Genomic DNA, 19,539 nt, shown 5'->3' with positions numbered 1-19,539 from the left:
ATCTTTTTTGTGCTGTCTCCAAAGTGCTCACATCCTTCCTATAGTGTGGAGCCCAGAACTGTCCACACTGTTCAAGCTGAGTTCTAATTAGCGTCTTGTATAAGTTCAGCTTAACCTCATTGCTCCTAATTTCAATTCAAAGTCATCATCAGTTGGCTCAAGTGTGCTCTGGAGTTGGTGATCCACCTTGAGCATACCCGCACCGCACCCAGCAGGAAGATCTCCAAATGCCTCGTATCACTCAGGTGCACTATTGCCTATGTGTGGGAAAGGAGAATAGACACCTGACTCATCAGGAGAAAGCCTTTGACAGAATATCGCACGCCTATATAATGGATATACGCCAAAATGGAGTTTGGGGAGGGAATTCCCAATTTGATCCAGCTGATCTACACAAATATCAGTGGTGCAGTTTCAATCATGTGTGGGCTTCAGATAGCTTTCTGGTCAAATCTGGAATCAGACAGAGCTGTCCTCTCTCCCATGTCTTGTACACATGTTTTATTCGAACATTTTGCTGAGTCCATCAGGAGGGTTGGACATTAGAGGAGTGATAATCCAAGGCAGTGGAGACGGGCAGGACAAAGCCCCTGTGTCATGAACAAAGTCATTGCCTTCTGCTGTGATCCGCCGTCAGTTCACAAACTGAAGACAGTGACCAGTTTGAACTGGCTTTGGGTGCCAAAGTAGTTTGTGGTAAGAGCAAGGCCATGTTCTTTGGGAACTGGACTGGAACAGATTTACAGTGAAAAACACCGTGCAGTGGCACGGGTGTCCCAAACTAATGAGCTTCAAAACATGAAACCAAACAGAATTTCCTCCTCCTGAACCCCACTGTGAGATATCAGCAAAAAAACACAAGGTCTCCGAGGGTCAAATTAAACTGACAATCCAGGCTTTCCAATGCAGCCATGACTGGCAGACTGCTCTGCTGTTTTTAAAAAAATGCATTGAAGCTATTCAGCTCATCACAGGCTGATTCCTGTATTTGCTGTTGATAGACTTGGTGTACAGGCTACTCTTAAGTTGTCACCTGAGAAGTGCCCTACATACAAGGTGAAAGTGTTTCCCTCTGTGGGCTGTTGCTTGTAAAGTGTTAGCCAGAGGAGCAGGTGATCTGATTTTATTTTTGACTAAGTGTTTGATTATAGCCAATCTGAGCCCCTACATTCTGATAACAACAGCCACGAGCAAAGTTTCTGATCAGTCAGAAGTGAGACTGAACAAGCAACCCAGTCTGAAACACACTCCACCTCCACTTGTGTATCTGTGACTCGGCCCTCCCAGACTACATATGAATATACACGCCAAGAGCAGAAATTGGTCATTCTGCCACTCGAGCCTGCTCTGCCATTCAATAAGATAACGGCTGATTTGATAGTCTGACGATACTGTACCTTTAAGAAATATATTTGAGTTATGTATCTTGTGCATGATTTTCTTTTAAAAAAACAGTCTGTTCTAACTGGTGTTGGGTCCATAAACAGCATCCTGTATTGTTCCTGCAGTGGCATCATTGTTCCTAATTAATAGAATGTTTGTTTTAATCTGAACTAATGCCGTTTTGCTAATTTTGGTGATTTCTCTGGAGGTTTTGTGAAGTAGGACTCGATTAAGATGATAGATAGGAAATAAATCATGTGACTGGAGCTAGGCTTACACAGAATATTCACATCAGATGCTGCTTGGAGTTGTTGCAGAGCAGTGCCTCTTTCCTGTCTGAAGTTGGAGACTGGAGTTTGCCAGGAAATAAATCTCTGACATTCTGCTGTATGAGAGTCAGAAGACAGGTGTCAGTTGAATAATATCTGGAGCAAAATACCTTATGTTCACCCTAATGCCACAAACAAAAGGAAATGTTTGGGTCTAGGCTAACTTCACAGAAACTTGGAGTTTCTGATCTAGGCGCTAACAATAGTAACCTCAAATTGACATTCCGTCTACTTCTGATAACCTATCACCCCCTTGCTTGCCAAGAATCTATCCACTTCGGTCTTAAAAATATTCAAAGATTCTGCTTCCACAACCTCTTCGGGAAAAGAATTCCAAAGACTCAACTCTTTATTTAAAAAAATTCACCTCAGCTCCTTTTTAAAGGGTTGATCTCTTACTTTTAAGCTATATTCTAGATTTTCCCACAAGACAGAACACCCTCTCCACCTCTACCCTGCCAAGACCCCTCAGGATGTTTTATGTTTCAATCAAATCACTTCTTACTCTTCACGCAGATCTTGTCAAACCTTTCCTCACAAGGCAACTCACTCATTCCAGGCATTGGTCTGGTAAACCTCTGAACTGCTCCCATGCATTTACATCCTTCCTTAAATAAGGTGACTAGTACTGTGCAGGATACACCGAATGTGGTCTTACCTCTCTCTCTACAACTGAAGCGTAACCTGCCTGTTTTCGTATTCAATTCCCCTCACAACATATAAAAACATTCTGTTAGGTTTCTTAATTATTTGCTCTTCCTTCTGTGATTCCTGCACCAGGAAACCCAGATCCCCCTGCACCTCAGAACTCTATAATCTCTCACCATTTAGATAATAGGTGTTTTTTTTAATTCTTCCTGCCAACATGGAGAATTTCATTTGCTATGTGGAAGTGAAGGTCCTTCTCTTGTGCGGATAAAGAGCTAGTCATCTGGTGCTTGGCACTCTTGGTGTTGCTACATGCTGGCATAGGTCTGAGTCATCATCTACTTTGGCTGGAGATTGAAAATTGACTATCCGCAGGGATACGATGTACAAATCTCTCGACAAAGGAGAAATAGTCATACTCAACATTGCGCTTATTCTGATGACCATCTCTTTACGTGGTTGAATCAAGCTGTGCATACATCAGTTGTCACAATATGCTGAGGGTTTGTCTGTCTCTGATGTTATGAAGGATGGATCTCGCCACATTGCTATGGAATGCTCCATTCAATTGGACAGTGGCATACCACCAATTTCTTGTGGAAACGTTTGACCAAAATCCATTAGGTAGTGGTCTACACTTAACGTCCTGAGGCCATGCGGGAAAGAAGATGGTTCCTTGAGCAAACGTTCAAATTAATTTGGCAAAATGCTTCATTGTCAGGACTTTCAAACAGGTACCAAATTTAGTATGGCTGGTGGTGAGAATGGTTCTCCCCGTTCGATCCTTCCTGCACATCTGGAATCTCTATGCCTCTGCAAACTGCTCTCAAATCAGTTAAGGTGGGGAAGGGACCATCACCCATCGCCTTCTGGAATGTGCTTTTGCAAAGTAGATTTGGAGAGATATGCAGCAGTTTTTGTTGAGGTTCATTCTGAGCAGTTCATATTGCAAGACTCTGGCTCCACAGGTTACTTCCAGAGACGAACACTTCGGTAAACATCAGCTACTGTTGGAAGACTGGTAACTCAGTGAAAGACACTCTTCAGTCTGCCGAAAACCTGCTATCATTCCACTGCAATGACCTGCCAACGAATCAGCATTGCAGGCCAGCATATCCCAACATCTGGTACTATGTAAAGATAACTTGTAATTAATTATGTGTAGTGAGGCACTTCATGGTGTCATATAATATATTGAAACTGATCTGTTTGGTACTTTGTCAAAGTTCAATGTTGACATTTCACAATGTACTTTTATAAATTTAGTGAATAAAGTATATTTTTGGAGAAAACAGGAAGAAAAAAAGAAGTAATTTTACGTATCTCTAAAATATAAATATAATGAGGTTGAAATTTAACTTCAGGGAGGGGGCAAAACAAGCGTTAGTGTGTTACAGGACCAATAGTTGGCCATTTACCCTGTTGAGCCTAATCCATTATTCATTGAAATCATGGTTGATCTGTGAATCAACTCTGTGCACTTGTCTTTGTCCCTTATCTCTTAATCTCTTTTGGTATAACAAACATTAATTGATCTTAAAACTAAGATTAACAATTAATCTAGCATCAATTGCCCTTTGGGGGACATCATTATCCTCACCTCCTTTTGATTTTGCCATCTATTGATGACGTAAAATCATTACCAGAACAGGGGGCTAACGGCCCATCATGTGTCTGTGCTACCATTCATAACGCTCTTTCCTCTAAATCTGAAAGTTTTGGATTCAAGTCCTACTCCAGAAACTTGAGCACAAAAACCCTGGTTCAAGCTCCAATGTAATACTGTCCTTCAAGTGAGAAATTCAACTGAGGTAACGTTTGGCCTCTAAAGTGTATGTAAAAGATCCTATGGCACTATTTGGGGAAGAAAAAGTGTTATCCCTGGGGTGGGTCCTGGCCAATATTTATCCCTCAAGCAACATCACTGAAACAGATTTTCTGGTCATTATTAGATTGCTGTTTACGCAAGCTTGCTGTTCACAAAATTGGCTGCCACATTCCCTGTATTACCCCACTGACTACCCTTCAGAAGTATTTCAGTGACTATAAAGCACGTTGGGACATGAAAGTCGCTGTATAAATAGATGTCAGTGTTTCTTTTCTTTGATCTCTCCAAGATGTCTTTACTCATCCCCGACTTTATTTGTTCCACCATTGGTGGCTGTTTGTTTCAATGTGCTTCTTCAGTTGCCTAGGCCCAAAGGTCTGGAATACCGTCCTTAAACCCCAGTGTCAAATTTTGCTTTGTAACCTGTGAACCATCTTGACATATCACTTTAAGGTACCATCCAAATATAAGTTGTTGTCAGTTTTAACAAGGAATGTCAGGTGGGATATGTAACTTGTTTTGAATCCCACCAAACTTGAATTTCATCCCGTATGTATTGAATGAATATTTTCATTTTAAAAGAATCATGATTATTGGAGATCACTAGCACAAGAATATGTTACTTGCTCAGAACTGATTACTGAACTTGATCCCTATAGATGCCACTTTAATGTGTTTCTGATGCAGAATCGTAGAACACAGGTGGATTTCACAGATGTCCTTCAGCCTCTCTGCATTGCTGGCTCCAGGTTGAAAATTGAACAATGCAGCATGGATTCAGCCTCGTCAGTAAGGTACTTCACTGTCTGATTTGCTTTGCTGAAGTAATATATAAATGCCTAACAAACTGCTCAATTTTCTTGTGGGCTTCTCGGGATTAGAATACTGTGACAATAAAATATATTGGTGGGAAAATACTGTTCACTTTGACTCATTGGTGGTCCTTTTCCAAAAAAGGTTGCCAGAGTTTTGCTGATGTTTGGAAGTGAATACAAATATTAGTTAAGGTTGTTTTCAAGCCTAGTTCATGCCCAATCACACAGTTGTTTTGGTGGATACTAAAGCATTTTGTCCCCATAACTGACATTTTGATTTTGAATCCTGCACTGATTCTTCTCAGATGCTCTTTGGATTAGATGTCCCATATGTCATAGTGCATGGAGACCTAAATATACTGTATGTCCAAATGTATGGAGATCTGTGGCATTATTCAGATTTTCTAAGTCAACATTGATTCCTTAACCAAAACCATCAAACATGATTGGTTGCCAGTTTGACTCCATGCTGCTGTGTGATAATACTGGCTACCATGTTTGGTTAAGTAAAAATCAATGCACTTCAAAATTAAACCATTGGGTGTAAAGTGTTTTTAGTTGAGTGCAAGAATTAATTTTTAATTTTTCTTTGTGCATTTTTTCCTCCACTCTCCTGAACGATTTTGATTCATGTTGATAGCTGTTCCATATGGTCTGTCAGCCCTCTGTTACCACATCAAAACACCCATTTTTCATGTAAGGTCCAAGAGGTTATTGCCGCAGAGAAAATTGTGGTGCTTTGAGGAAAGAGCGGGGAAATAGGTTTGATTGCTGTATCAGAGAATCACTAAAACACAATGGAATGAATGGCCCTTTTCCAGCCTGTAGGTTTCTATGATTTGACAGCAGGGGACTGACATTATAAGTGGACCTGAAACTGTTGCACACACACGTGCATGAAATTCACGTGCACATGCATACGTACACACCAACACACAAACACACACAGCAAGAGTCACTGGGTAGTAAATGGGAGCTGATTTTTCCCTCAGTAGCACAGCAATCTTTTGTTTTCTGAAAGGGCATTCTAAGTGGAAGGACACTGCAAACGTTCTCTGCTTGCTTCCTTATCCTGTACAAAACCAAGAAATGCCATGAATATTTTAATAAAATTATATCCATTTATTTGTTCATTCACGTAAAATTTGAATAAAAGTTATAAAGAATAGATAAGTAAAACCGTACACACGTTGGGGGTCAATTATTTCAGATTATGATCATGACCTGGGGAGCTGTGAACTGAAAGGGCTTCTGTATGTTACATGGCGTGGAGGAGTCTTGTAGCTTTAATTGCCTATAAATCTGTTCCAGTCTCATCTCACTGACAACCTGATACAATGAGCTTTTTCAAACAGAAATAGAGAGACTAATTTTACAGTGTGTGCATTCAGCTTGAAGTGAGATAATGGTATTAGTACATGTAGCCTAGTTCATTTAGGAGTTAGTGTGTTCGTAAACACTCTATTAATGAAGCCTTTTTAACTCCAGGTTTTTTTAAAACTTGTGTAGTTAATTTGAGCATGCTGCTTTGTTGCGATTTATAGAGGTTTAGTCTATTCCATAGTTAACTGATACCTAATGAAGCTTTCAATTTTGATTATCAATGAACAGAAAAGGAGCACGCCAAGAATATGTTAGATTAATTTGCAAAACAGTGAAATGATTTTTGACTGAATTCCACAGCCAGACTTACAGAAAGTGCATGTAATGCCACTGGGACATCCTTTTATTTGAATGTAAAATAGAAGGGCACTTTTGACTTTAAAGATGCAACCTAATCCCAGGATATTGCCCCACATAAACCAGCATCTTGTGGCCATTCTCCTTGTGTGAGCCCAAGCAACTGGTAAAACCTTTCAATCAAGCACAGTTCTGTTGTTTCCAACAGTTTCCATGGAAAATCTTTTTGAAACCCTTGCTGATAATTTCTTCTCAAACTCCACAACTGTTGGACCAACTGTAGAGTTTCAGTTGATGTGCTTCAGTCAATGTGCAGTTAAGTCAACACGGACCAAGAATTGAACTTGAGATCTTCTGCTCAATAGAGCCATTACCCTTCCTGTGGAGTTAATGTAATATTAAGATGAACTTTCCAGCTGCACATTTAATCTTATTCACATTTTACATTCTTCCTTTGCAAATACTTCGCCATTTTTTAAAAAGAATAACCTCCTAGCAGGATAGCTATTGAGGCAGATTAATTAATTTTTCACAAGATAATACAGGTGAGGAAAGCCGTCTTATTTTATCTATTCAGGGTGTCCCTGCCAGTCCTCATTGCAGGAAGTAATGTTTTCTTAAATTATTCCGAAGATTTTTTTCCCCTCTGTGAATTACTTCTTGATACTTGTTCTAATGTTGCCTTTTTCTAGTTCGTAATTGTCCTGCTGTTGAATCATAGTTTGAGTTGATTTTCTGGATCTGCTCTTTTATGCTTTTTACTATTTATATAACTCAATAACATCTTCTTTCAAAAGTGAAAAGCTTAGTTTTCCCCATTCTGTCCTTATACCTCAGATCTTTACAAGAGGGATTTTCCTTGTAGCTCACTGAACTGCCTCCAACAATTAAATGTGTGCCTGTGATCAGAATGTATTTTGAGCGTAACCCTATCAACCTTATGCGCTACTCTTAGTTATCCCTATTTATTCTCATTCTTATTCTGCCTTGGACACTTTGAGAGTTTTAGGACCCCTGGATCTCTTTCAATTGCGTAATTAGCTACACTTGCAGCCCCTGATTTTATCCAGTGGTTCCTGCTAGATTAATAGCCCATGAAGGGTTTGGCTGTGATCCTGATGCTGTTCTCATCCAATACCCAGAGAAACATGGAATAAAAGCAAATTACTGCAGATGCTGAAATCTGAAACCAGAAGAGAAAACACTGGAAAATCTCAACAAGTCTGGCAGCATCTGTAAGGAGAGAAAAGAGCTGACGTTTCACGTCCAGATGACCCTTTGTCAAAGCTTTGAGAAAGGGTCATCTGGACGCAACGTCAGCTCTTTTCTCTCCTTACAGGTGCTCCAAACTTGCTGAGATTTTCCAGCCCAGAGAAACAGGACAGGTTAGCAAATGATAATCAGCAATCAGGCACGTAGCTAATCCATTCCATGCTTATCTTGGGATGTTCACATTAGAGCCCTGTCATTGTCCTACAGCTAAAATTGGTGAATTCAGCATAGACCATGTTTGAACCCAACCAAGGCATCAGGGGAAATTTTATTAACTTGAAAATAATTTTATTTTTACCACCCGATGTCAAAATCAAACATTTCAGGTTAAGTTTAGGAATCACATTTACCCTCTGAATGAATAAAACATTTGCTTGTTGTAGTGGATGAGGTGCGATGCCTCAGAGGTGATGCGCTCGAAGTTATTGATAATGAAGGAGTTCATGACACTCATGTCCTTGGACAAGATGCGGGTAGAGGGATGGACCTAGGTCAGCACCCAGTACACGTAAGTGACGTAGCTATGCCTCCAGGCTTTCCGCCACTTCTTGGACGGCTTCTTAGTGACCTTGGTCAGTGACTGCTTGGACACCTTGCGGGACACGCCGTCCTTAGCTGCAAGCTCAGGCGTTCCAACTCCACTTGCCTGACATAGGAGAAATCTGTTTCTCTTCTAATTCTATACCATGATATTAAGAACATGGTGATCTTTCTCCCTCCAGCCCCCCACCCCATCGCCCCCAGTCCTATTTCCTTTCAATTTTTTTACAACATCTTGCAGTGCGTACTTCCTAAATTAATTTTCCTTAAACTTGTTATTACAGTTGGAAGAGGAGAAATGTCTAGATATGAAACTGGTAACAGGTGAATGGGTACTGTTCTATCCCACTTTCCAATAAGCTGTCACCCCTCAAAAGACAACAATTCATGAAACTTGATCCAGAATAGTAAAACTATGGATGCATCTTTTAAGCATGTGGGAACATATACTTGTGTATGAACTTTTTTTTAAAACGTTACCCAACCCATCCCACAGAAGAAACAAGTCTAATTCAGCACCATAGCAACTGGGTGATAAGTGATTATTCAACATAAATAGATTCTGAGCCATGATTGGTTCTCATTCAGTTCAGTGCCCAAGCTATTGACTAGAGAAAAGTTATCAGCCGAACTATCTGCTGTGCTATGCACAGGAACCGTGTTTTTAGCTTACTACAAAGTCATACAAGCATATTTTATCCTTTATTTGTATTGAATTATAGGCTGACCTGGAACTGATGCCCCTTGCCCTCGGGGATATGTATCACACTGTCCAATCAACACTCTCCTACCTGTTTGATGTAACGAGTACATCAGCTAGACAGATTGAAAGGTAATTATCAAAATGAAGTACAACCTGCAATTTTCATTTTTAGCATCTTCAAGATAATATGACAAGTTGACAGTAATATCAATAATGGTGGTCTTGCAAGACACTAATTATCCAAGCAATGCAAAAGCCAATAAAATCAGCTCTCTGGCAGCCTCAGGTCTGCAGCTGAGTCAGACTTGTGCACAAATCACAGTTGGTAACTAAATTCAGTGTTATTTGCATGGAAGCTCAAGTCAGATTTTACCCTTTCATGTGGGGGTAGATTTTTGACTTAGTGTGATTGTGTGAAACAGGTAACAGTGCTAAAATACACCTGTGTACATGATCATTGTTGGAATCACAGCCTTTGCATTCTCAGGGCCCCAGTTTCTACGTAGCAGCAATTAGATTTTGTAGCTTCTATGGTCACAAACTTACACTTTTAACAGCAGCATAATGATTGTGTCTCACATGGTATAATTTTCCTGTCTTGTAAAATAGAGATGTTCTGTCCTATTGCCACAGCAGTCACCTAAAATAATTGAGACCAGTAAATCACAGAGGAAAAATGTCCATCAAACAAAACTCTCAACTGTTTCAAATTACCTAAAAACCTATTAAAAATAGTTTTGCAGACTGATCAATCTGTCATGGAAAAATCCCCTTATCTCAGCAGCTAGAGCACTGTTGTACTTGAAACACAATTTTAATGGTATGAATTAATATCATTGTATGTGTGGTGGTGAGGGGTGATGAAGGGAATAGTACAGCCCTTGTTATGAAAATGATACCAGGGTGCTGTTTCTTTGTACCCTATTTACCAGCAGGAAGAAGTTAAAATGCAGACAGCGATCATTTAACAGAACAAAAATGTAACTGTGTAGACATTGTGATATTGCTCACAGCAGGCTTTACCACACAGTGTTTAGAACCTCTCTTCTTGGCAAAATGATGGATAGACAGAATATAGAAGTAGATCTATTCAGTCACAGTAGAAGGAGATAATTAGTGGTACAAGGAAGAAAAATAAAGTGTAGTAAATAGATGTATAGTTTGGGCATTCTGATTGCTGAGTGATTTTATCCAGCATGTAACTGAGTGACACAGACCAGGCAATTCATTAGTTTGATTCCCCATCTTGCTGCATTAGTTGCGTTAAGTCAGAAGAACAAGAAAGACTATAATAGTTTGAGTTTATTTTGGCTAGATAGGAGAAAATGAGGCAGGGTTCCTATTCCTTATCACGATCCATTGACCACTATTGGAAATTATTGGTTATGAACTAGATCAGATTCACATTTAACATCCACCATAAACAGTTTTCCACCACTGTTAAACAGTTTTTCAACACATACTGCCAGGGCTCACATTTGAAGAATGTTCACTTAGACAGGAGTGGATAATATCTATGGACCTGTGATTCAGCAAGGACTTGATTTTCAGGGCAGAAGAAAAAAAAGTCAAGAGGCAGAAAAAGTATAGACTAGATCTCATTGGTCAAGAATGACACCCCACTCCACATCCAGACCAGCTTTATGACTGCAGTGATTATCCCTTATGACCTCTGGCTTTCAACACATTTGAGTGCATCACCTTCTAAAGGTGTCATTCCTTCTTTGTACACTTCTTTGGTTCTTTTCTCAGATGATTTTATTCTTGCTTGTCCCCAGACACCCTGCAGAGGGATCTCCTCCTTTGCCTCCAATATATTCCTCGATTACATCCATTGGCCTCCCCCTATGTCTCTTGCGTATTCTGCATCCCTGTGATACAATTTCCACAGGGTTCCCACAATAACTTTGGTAGAGATCAGAAACTCTGGAGAGAGAGTTTAAATGGCTGGATGATTCCATTAGTGTCAGAAGTCCTCTGGTATCTCGTACATTTACTCTTTTCGCGTGACGTATATTTGTACCACCTAGCAGATGTAACGAGATCAGGAACCTCTCACGGTGGCACAGTGATTAGCACTGTTGCCTCACAGCTCCAGGGACAGGGATTAATTCCCGGCTTGGGTCATTGTCTGTGTGGACTTTGCATGTTCTCCCCGTGTCTTTGTGAGTTTCCTCCAGGTGCTCCAGTTTCCCCTGTCAGTCTGAAAGACGTGCTGGTTAGGTGCATCGGCCATGCTAAATTCTCCCTCAGTGTACCCGAACAGGCACCAGACTGTGGTGACTAGGAGAATTTCACAGTAACTTCATTGCAGTGTTAATGTAAGCCTTACTTGTGACTAATAAATAAATTTTACTTTCCTTTAAACTTTACCAAATATGGAGGTCCCAGGTTTAATTCCAGACCTATGCTGAATTTACTGACTTCAACCCTAATTGATAGCAGTGGTGGGAGGGCAACAATTGGCCTTCAGTATTACTGTGCAAGATTGAGAGAACCCTGTGAAATTGTATCTCAGGGATGCAGAATATATATGAGACATAAGGGGAGGCCAATGGATGTAATTGAGGGATATATTGGATGCAAAGGAGGTTGTCTAGAGACAAGCAGGAATGAAATCATCTGAGAGAAAACCAAACAAGTGTACAAAGAAAGAATGACACCATCAGAATGTATTGAAAGCAAGAGGTCGTAAGGGATAATCACTGCAATCACAAAGCTTGTTTGGACATGGAGTGGAGCATCGTTCTTGAACCATGAGATCTATACTTTTTCTGCCCCTTGACATTTTTTTGCTCCTCTCCTGAAGATCGAGTCTTTGATTTTAAACCTTGGCTAATCTTCCATTCCAACGTTTATTTAATGTCAAGATGAACTGTTACCCTTCCACTGCTATCAATTAGGGTTAAGGTCAGTAAATTCAATACAGGCCCGGAATTAAACTTGGGATCTCCCTATTCAGTACAGCTTACTACCATAGAAAGTGCGTTTACTTACAAACTACTACAGAGCCTGCACCTGTACAATGTGATGAAAAGACAGTACAGTTGAAGACCATCTATTCTCTGCATTTTACCAGGTTGTATTTAGTTGGCAGGGGTGAATATGGTTATGGTGTACTAAGTCCTTTATTTGAATAATAGTATGGCAAAATTGGAACGTGTAACCTTTGCTGAATGTAGAAAGGATGGACATACTACAATTTTTTTTAAAAATCCTCTGTGTAATTTGGAAACATGCCCTACTGAGGAAAATTGTGCAGCTGAAGAAAAGGTAATTGGTACACGAATACAGGTTTTGGAATTCTGTGCCAGGGAATGGTGGAACACATGTTTGGAGTGCAATGTTATAAATAGTGAATTTCAAATCTCAGCCATGCAATGAAAGTAGATAGTGAAAACTAAAAGGCAACAGTTTGTCCGGCTGATGTCAGAAATCTTGTGATATCAACAGTTAGGATATAATTGACAAGAGACCAGTGGAACATGGCTATCTGCATTCTCAGGCACAGAGAGATAGGAGGGAGAAAAAAACCTCAAAAAGGAGGGAGTGAAACAATTCTCTTTGTCTGAGCTTTTAAAACTACTGAATAACATTTTCTTGCACTCCAGTTGACAATTGCACAATGTGTTATCCCAGGTTCAACCATCAGTTGGCACTTTTGCAGTTACTGACTCTTGCTGGAGTAAAGTTCATGAAAACTAGTAGTTAGCAGGTATGTTTTGCTAGTAACCATCCTTCACCATGTAAACTTCCATACATGTTTTTGTCTCTGAAAATTAAACCCACTGGTGATTATTCCTCCAGTACTATATCTGAATTCACAAGTGATCACAGTAAAAAGTCTGACAACACCAGGTTTAAGTCCAACCGATTTATTTGATAGTAAATTCACTAGCTTTCGAGGTTACCCTCTTCATCAGGTGAATGGAGAGTTCTGGCCTCAGACAGAGCATATAAAGCACAGACAGTTTACAGATTACTGATTAGATCCAAATCGCATTCTAATCAGTAATCTGTAAACTGTCTGTGCTTCATGTGCTCTGTCTGAGGCCAGAACTCTCTATTCACCTGACGAAGAGGGTAACCTCAAAAGCTAGTGAATTTACTATCAAATAAATCGGTTGGACTTAAACCTCGTGTTGTCAGACCTTTTAACTGTGTTTACCCCAGTCCAACGCCGGCATATCCACATCTTCACAAGTGATGACAGTGAGCATCACAGCCAATTGTGATGCGTCTTTGCCTGATGTCCATTTGTACCTTTTGGGGATGGGCAGAGTATTTCACTCTAAGTATTTTTCTCCCCCGTGACTCACTGGCATTGAGACCAATTTTAATAGCCCCTCCTCTGTCCTGGCTGGGTTCAACAAGTCATTTATTCCTCCATTTCCGATGACATTTACCCCAAACCATTGAGGTAGACCTATAAATCATAAATAAAGTAATTTTAATCAGCAGTGACACCAGAGCTTCAGACAGAGTTGATTAATCATTCAGTGCTTTATATATGAAAAAATGAAGAAAGAAAAAGCTAAAATGTTTCCCAGTGACCTGATGGCTGTGTTTGTATTGAGTAATTGAAGGAACATTGGTATTCTTCATACCAAAGCACCAGGCCGTTTAAATGTGAATGGGTTAGAGTTTAATAGACCGTCTGCCAGGATAGGAAACAAAGGAATAAAGAGCAAGAGGCCAAGTATCTAGTCAAATGATTTAGTAGACCTCAGCTGGAGTGCAAACAAGAGAAAACAGCAGGGGTAGAACAGGAAACAACTTAGTGAATGACATTTCACATTCCAGTTCAAACAAATGATCGGATTCTCAACAGATACAACCGAAAGAGATGTTTTTTATGCAAATTAGGGAGACGTACAGAAAGTGGGAGACTTCACAGTTAATTTAAAAATACCTTCATTGATGTATCTGTATTATTCTTTTATTGCAATGCACACCCTTCCTCCCCTCAATTTCTTTCATTTTCTCCAGCCTTGATTTTAGAAGCTACTCCTGTGAACTCGCACCATGTGCTATTTTTATTTGCATTGGTTAACATGTTTGTGTAGGTTCTTGTTTCTGCCTTTTTAATGCAGTCATTAATCGATGTATAACAAAATGTGTCCTAAAAGCCCTGTCAGGAATTGATGCAAATGCATTAACCAATGCATCTACTCTTTCTCTCCTTTAAATCTGCCATCATCAATTGGCTCAAAGAAACAATTCTTGATCCCTCCATTCTTTCTAATTAATGTTCATCTTCCCTTTTCTCTCCAAGGCCTTTGAACAAGTGCTCACCTCCCATGTCCATCTTTCCTGGACCTCCATGTTTGAATTTCTACAATCATGTTTCTGCCCCTGCCAGAATATTGAATGACTCTTATCAAAGTCACAGGCTGGCCAGTGCCAAAGGCCACCGAATTCAGACAACTTTGTGACGCATGTTTGGTGGTTTCATCACGTGGGACAAAATCACCTCATATGAAGGTGATGTAATCACACATGAGGTGATATCAATATTTAAGCTGTGACTCAATTTGTCTGTTCAATGACACAGAATCTCCAACAAGATGGTGCGTGAGAAAAACCAAGTATGAAAACAAACCTGACTTTTGCATCCCCATTGTTTGCAGGCTGCTACAGAAAGGGGAAGGAATGAGCACATTCCTTTTAGCTGGTACTTTACAAAGGTAAGTCAACCAATGGTTAAAATACATGTGAAGCTATCCAATACCTGGTAGTGGCTATACCAGTTGAAAACTGGACTGAACAGTATAAAACTAGACATCTGACCACCAGAGACACAAATGACATTGTGTGTGACTGACAAAGGTGAATTTTCCCTCCTTGTTCCTAGAACACTTGGGGGGGGCAATTTAGCATAGCCAATCCACCTAACCTGCATATCTTTGAAACGTTGGAGGAAACCGGGTACTCGGAGGAAACCCATGCAGACACGGAGAGAATGTGCAAACTCTACAGTCATCCAATGCCAGAATTGAACCCTGGTCCCTGGAGCTGTGAAGCAGCGGTGCTAACCAGTGTGTCACTGTGTCCATTGGTATAAGAACATAAGAACATAAGAAATAGGAGCAGGAGTAGGCCATCTAGCCCTTCGAGCCTGCCCCGCCATTCAATAAGATCATGGCTGATATGTTGTGGCTCAGTTCCACTTTCCCGCCCTCTCCCCATAACCCTTAATCCCCTCTCTTATCAAGAACCCATCAACCCGCTTCTTAAAAATATTTAGCGAGGCAGCCTCCACCACTTCAACGGGCAGAGAATTCCAGAGATTCACCACCCTTTGAGTGAAGAAGTTCCTCCTCAACTCCGTTCTAAACCGCCTCCCCTTTATCTTGAGGCTGTGCCCCCTAGTCCTACTGTCTTTTTTGAGCGGGAAGAGTCTCTCCACCTCTATCCTATCCATCCCATTCATCATCTTGTACGTCTCAATGAGATCTCCCCTCATTCTTCTAAACTCTAACGAGTACAAGCCTAGTTTATTCAGCCTCTCCTCATAGCTCAATCCCCTCAACTCCGGTATCAGCCTAGTAAACCTCCTCTGCACTCCCTCCAGGGCCAAAATATCCTTGCGCAGGTGTGGCGCCCAAAACTGCACACAGTACTCCAGCTGCGGCCTCACCAATGCCCTATACAGCTGCAGCAAGACCTCCCTACTTTTATATTCAATCCCCCTCGCTATGAAGGCCAGCATCCCATTTGCCTTCCTGACCACCTGCTGCACCTGCAAGCTGGGTTTTTGCGACTCATGCACAAGGACCCCGAGGTCCCTCTGCACTGTCGCCTGCTGCAGTTTTTCGCCACGTAAGTAATAGTCCTTCCTACCATTCTTCCTACCAAAGTGGACCACCTCACACTTGCCAACATTAAATTCCATTTGCCATTTCCTGGCCCATTCGCCCAGCCTATCTAGATCCTTCTGCAGACTCTCCACACCCTCCGCACAATTTGCCTTTCCCCCAATCTTGGTGTCATCAGCAAATTTCGACACCCTGCACTCGGTTCCCTCCTCCAGATCATCTATATAAATGGTAAATAGCTGAGGCCCCAGCACCGACCCCTGGGGCACCCCACTAGTCACCAACCGCCAATCCGAATAGCACCCATTGACCCCCACTCTCTGCCTCCTATTTGACAACCAATCCTCTATCCACGCTAACACCCTACCCCCAACTCCATGTCCCCTGACCTTCTGCAATAACCTCTTGTGAGGTACCTTGTCAAACCTTGTATGCTTGAGGCATTCTATGACCAGTGGCCCTTTGAGTCAGAAAGGTATTATTGCTTTGATACTCCAGCTCAATGACAATTTGTCTATCTCAGACTTAAACCTAACAACTGAACCAGCATTCACCGCCATTTGAGGAAGAAAGTTCCAAATCTCCACCAATCTGAGTGTAGAAGTATTTTCTAACATCTCTCCTGAACAACTTGGCCCTAATTTTTAGATTATGGCCCCTGATTCTAAAGCCTTCAACATTCCTCCTTGCTTATCTATATATAATAGGAGCTTTGATTTTGTTCTGAACTGCATGCTTGTTGAAAATCTGACTTAAAGAAAAAAATGCAAACCAAAGTTGAAAGAAATAGGAGTTCCTAACACTCATTTATTGTGAATAACTTTAAACTCTTGCTTAAATGCCTTTTGCATGTGTACAAGTAATATATTTGTGTAGCATACACGTCAGGGAAATCTGGCTGGTTTGGACTTTAACATTTGCCTACATTGGGCAGGGTTGTCTCAATCATATGGCTGAATAATAGTCTTTTAATTTTGATGTTTGTAGTAGTGCAGTGATTTTATTAGGTTTGGGTTCTTTTTTGCCTCTTTTCATTTAATTCTCCAGGAAAGGGACAATATCAGTAACATTAGGTAATGGGAAACCAGTGAAATTATATCTGGCAAAAATAGGGCAGTTATTTAGTTAAGAGCGCACAGTCCTTTGCAACATTGTGTTCAATCAAACTCTTAGAACAAGGCGATTACCAAAATGAAATCTGTTTTTGTCTGTTTATTGACTCAGTCAGATTCCACACCCACGTTTGAAAAGTACTGATTGGTGAGATTCAGTGCTAAGAGTTCCAAGAATACACCACCATTTTCATCCAGTTCCATATCGCTCACAATATACAGAGGCCCAAATTACATCACTGTTCAAGGTCGTGGCATGAAATAGGACAAATGATTTAAATATTGTAGAGGTATTGTCTGCCTAAATATGCTGGTAATGCTGCAGCTACACTGGGGAAAGTGGAGCATGAGAATTCCCAATACAAAAAACTGAGCAAAGGGTAAAAAAAACCTTATTTAAGGGAATTGGAAAATATATGGAGAGGACCTGGTGAAACAGTAGAATGTTCAACCTACAGTTGGTTCAAAGATAAGTAAACATTGGAGGGAGCCAGCAATCTGGGTGGCAAAAATTGCAGCCAGTTTGGAGAAAAACATGGCAAACCTCAGGACACTAAACCTGCAAAACCTCTTAACAGAGATATGGCACAGGAGAAAACATATGTTTATGGTAGTGCCATCATGAACATGGTGCACATTTGTTGCAGTCACTCTCTGCATAGTGTGTTGCCAAACACCAGAACTACTTTCAACGTGTAAAGAAATTTAAATAACTTCACTAGAAATTTGAGGCAAGTTACCTGCTTCTATGACCCTTCCTCGCAGTCTCTGTGTGTTACTCTTTCATTCATGACCCTCATAATACCAGATAAGTTAGAAGTCAAAGTGGAATTTGCTAGAGTGGAGTGGATGTTTTGCTTGTCCCCTTCAAATTTCCAAACTTAAGAGCTTACAACTCTGGGATTCAGCTTGGAGCACTAAGGAATACCTTGGAATATGTGAGACATGGCAAGAATTATAGTAAACTCCATCGAAAGTCCCAGTGCCCGTATCCAAAGAGTATTTGATGCTGTCCAGTGATACCTGGGGTAGTTTGTGGTACAAAGCTCATCCACATATATTCCTCCTGATGGTAAACGCTTCAGACCAATCCAAAATGAATGCTCTGAGCACTGGCCCCCTGGCCCAGGGAACCATTTGGAGACAATGAGTGAAAGTAGCTTTTGAGAGAAATGGACCATTACCTCTGGGTCTGCAGGATCCAACTGATATCTTCAGGTTTGTCCTTCTGCTGACCAGTGGACAATCATAAGCAGTATTACTAAAATTCACCTTCATCCTATCATTTTGTACCATACCACAATTGCCTGTTCATGCAAATGTCAGTTTACAAGATCAGGTTATCCAAGTAATTCCAATGCCCAACACTTGACTCCTGAAGAGTTCTCCCAGCCTCGAGATGACATTCACCTTGAACTTAAGAAACTCAGGGAACACAGCAAAACATCATATGTTTCCCAAATATTACCATGTACCAAGAGACTCTAGGGGACAGCACAGTGTACAAAGAAGCATTCAGGAAAAAAAAACTCTAAACCTAAACTCTGAAAGATGTTTGGAGGCCAGCTTTCATTGCACACAAAGTTTCTTTTCTGTTTATCTACCAAAGTTTAAACAGTTCTGCTTTCATAGTCTGCATTATAAGGAACCTATGACAGAAGAGATTGCCCATTTGAAAATGCTGAAAGGCAGCTACCAGATCCCTTATTGACAGCACAAAATTTTTTTTTTGGCTTAATCAAAGCTAATGTTTAAAACAAAATTTTTGGACATTCCAAGCCTGTCAACTCAACTGACTCCTATGATTCCTAATTTGAGAAGCGAGGCATATATTTTACAAATGCACAACAACCCTCCCCAACACACACACACACACACACACACACCATTGTTTACTTTTTCCCCGGTTGTCTGGCCTCTCTCCTGACAGCAGTGATTTTTGCCAGGATATTGTTAACAAGTGCCAGGTGGCCATTCATCATGCATGAGTGTGATTTTGAGAATTAGCTGGCCAGTTAAATACAGAGCGCATCTCAATAGAGGCCATTGCTTTTCTCACCCAACATTTACTTCTTTGCATTTTCTAGCACTGTTCATGGGAAAGCAATTTGAAAGAGCTGGATTTTCCCCCTTGCCTTTAAACAGACCAAAGGTGCTAAACACACCGGGTCAATCAACATCGATGGAAAGTCAAACTGGTTAATCTTTCAGGTGTCTCTTCAAAAAGATTGGAGGATGAACAAACATTTAATAGAATCAGACACAAGGGAGGAGGAAAAAGTGAACAACTTCACGTTTTTCCACATTAAACTCCATTTGTCAACTTTTGCCATTTACTTAACCTATCAATATCTCTTTGTAAACTGTTTGTATCCCTCTCACAAATTGCCTTTCCACCTATTTTTGTCACA

At 40.7% G+C, this 19,539-nt stretch overlaps 1 long non-coding RNA gene across 5 annotated transcripts in view; it reads left to right on the top strand.

Moving 5' to 3' along the window:
- The window catches only part of LOC145351058 (uncharacterized), a 150,138-nt gene that overhangs the window by 89,977 nt on the left and 40,622 nt on the right, over window positions 1-19,539 (top strand). For 2 of the 5 annotated variants that reach the window (XR_013888308.1, XR_013888310.1), the window contains exons 3-5: window positions 4,876-4,982; window positions 9,218-9,327; window positions 14,829-14,885. This is a non-coding gene — a long non-coding RNA (uncharacterized LOC145351058). Of the gene's footprint in view, window positions 1-4,847; window positions 4,983-9,217; window positions 9,328-14,828; window positions 14,886-19,539 lie in introns of all 5 variants that reach the window. The other 3 variants (XR_013888311.1, XR_013888312.1, XR_013888309.1) reach the window with 2 other exon arrangements.

This window comes from Carcharhinus amblyrhynchos, chromosome 12 (genome assembly GCF_965287045.1).
Source record: "Carcharhinus amblyrhynchos chromosome 12, sCarAmb.v2.hapA, whole genome shotgun sequence".
Classification (NCBI taxonomy): domain Eukaryota; kingdom Metazoa; phylum Chordata; class Chondrichthyes; order Carcharhiniformes; family Carcharhinidae; genus Carcharhinus; species Carcharhinus amblyrhynchos.
The sequence above is the reverse complement of the archived record's forward strand: the minus strand, read 5'-3'. Positions and strand labels throughout refer to the sequence as shown.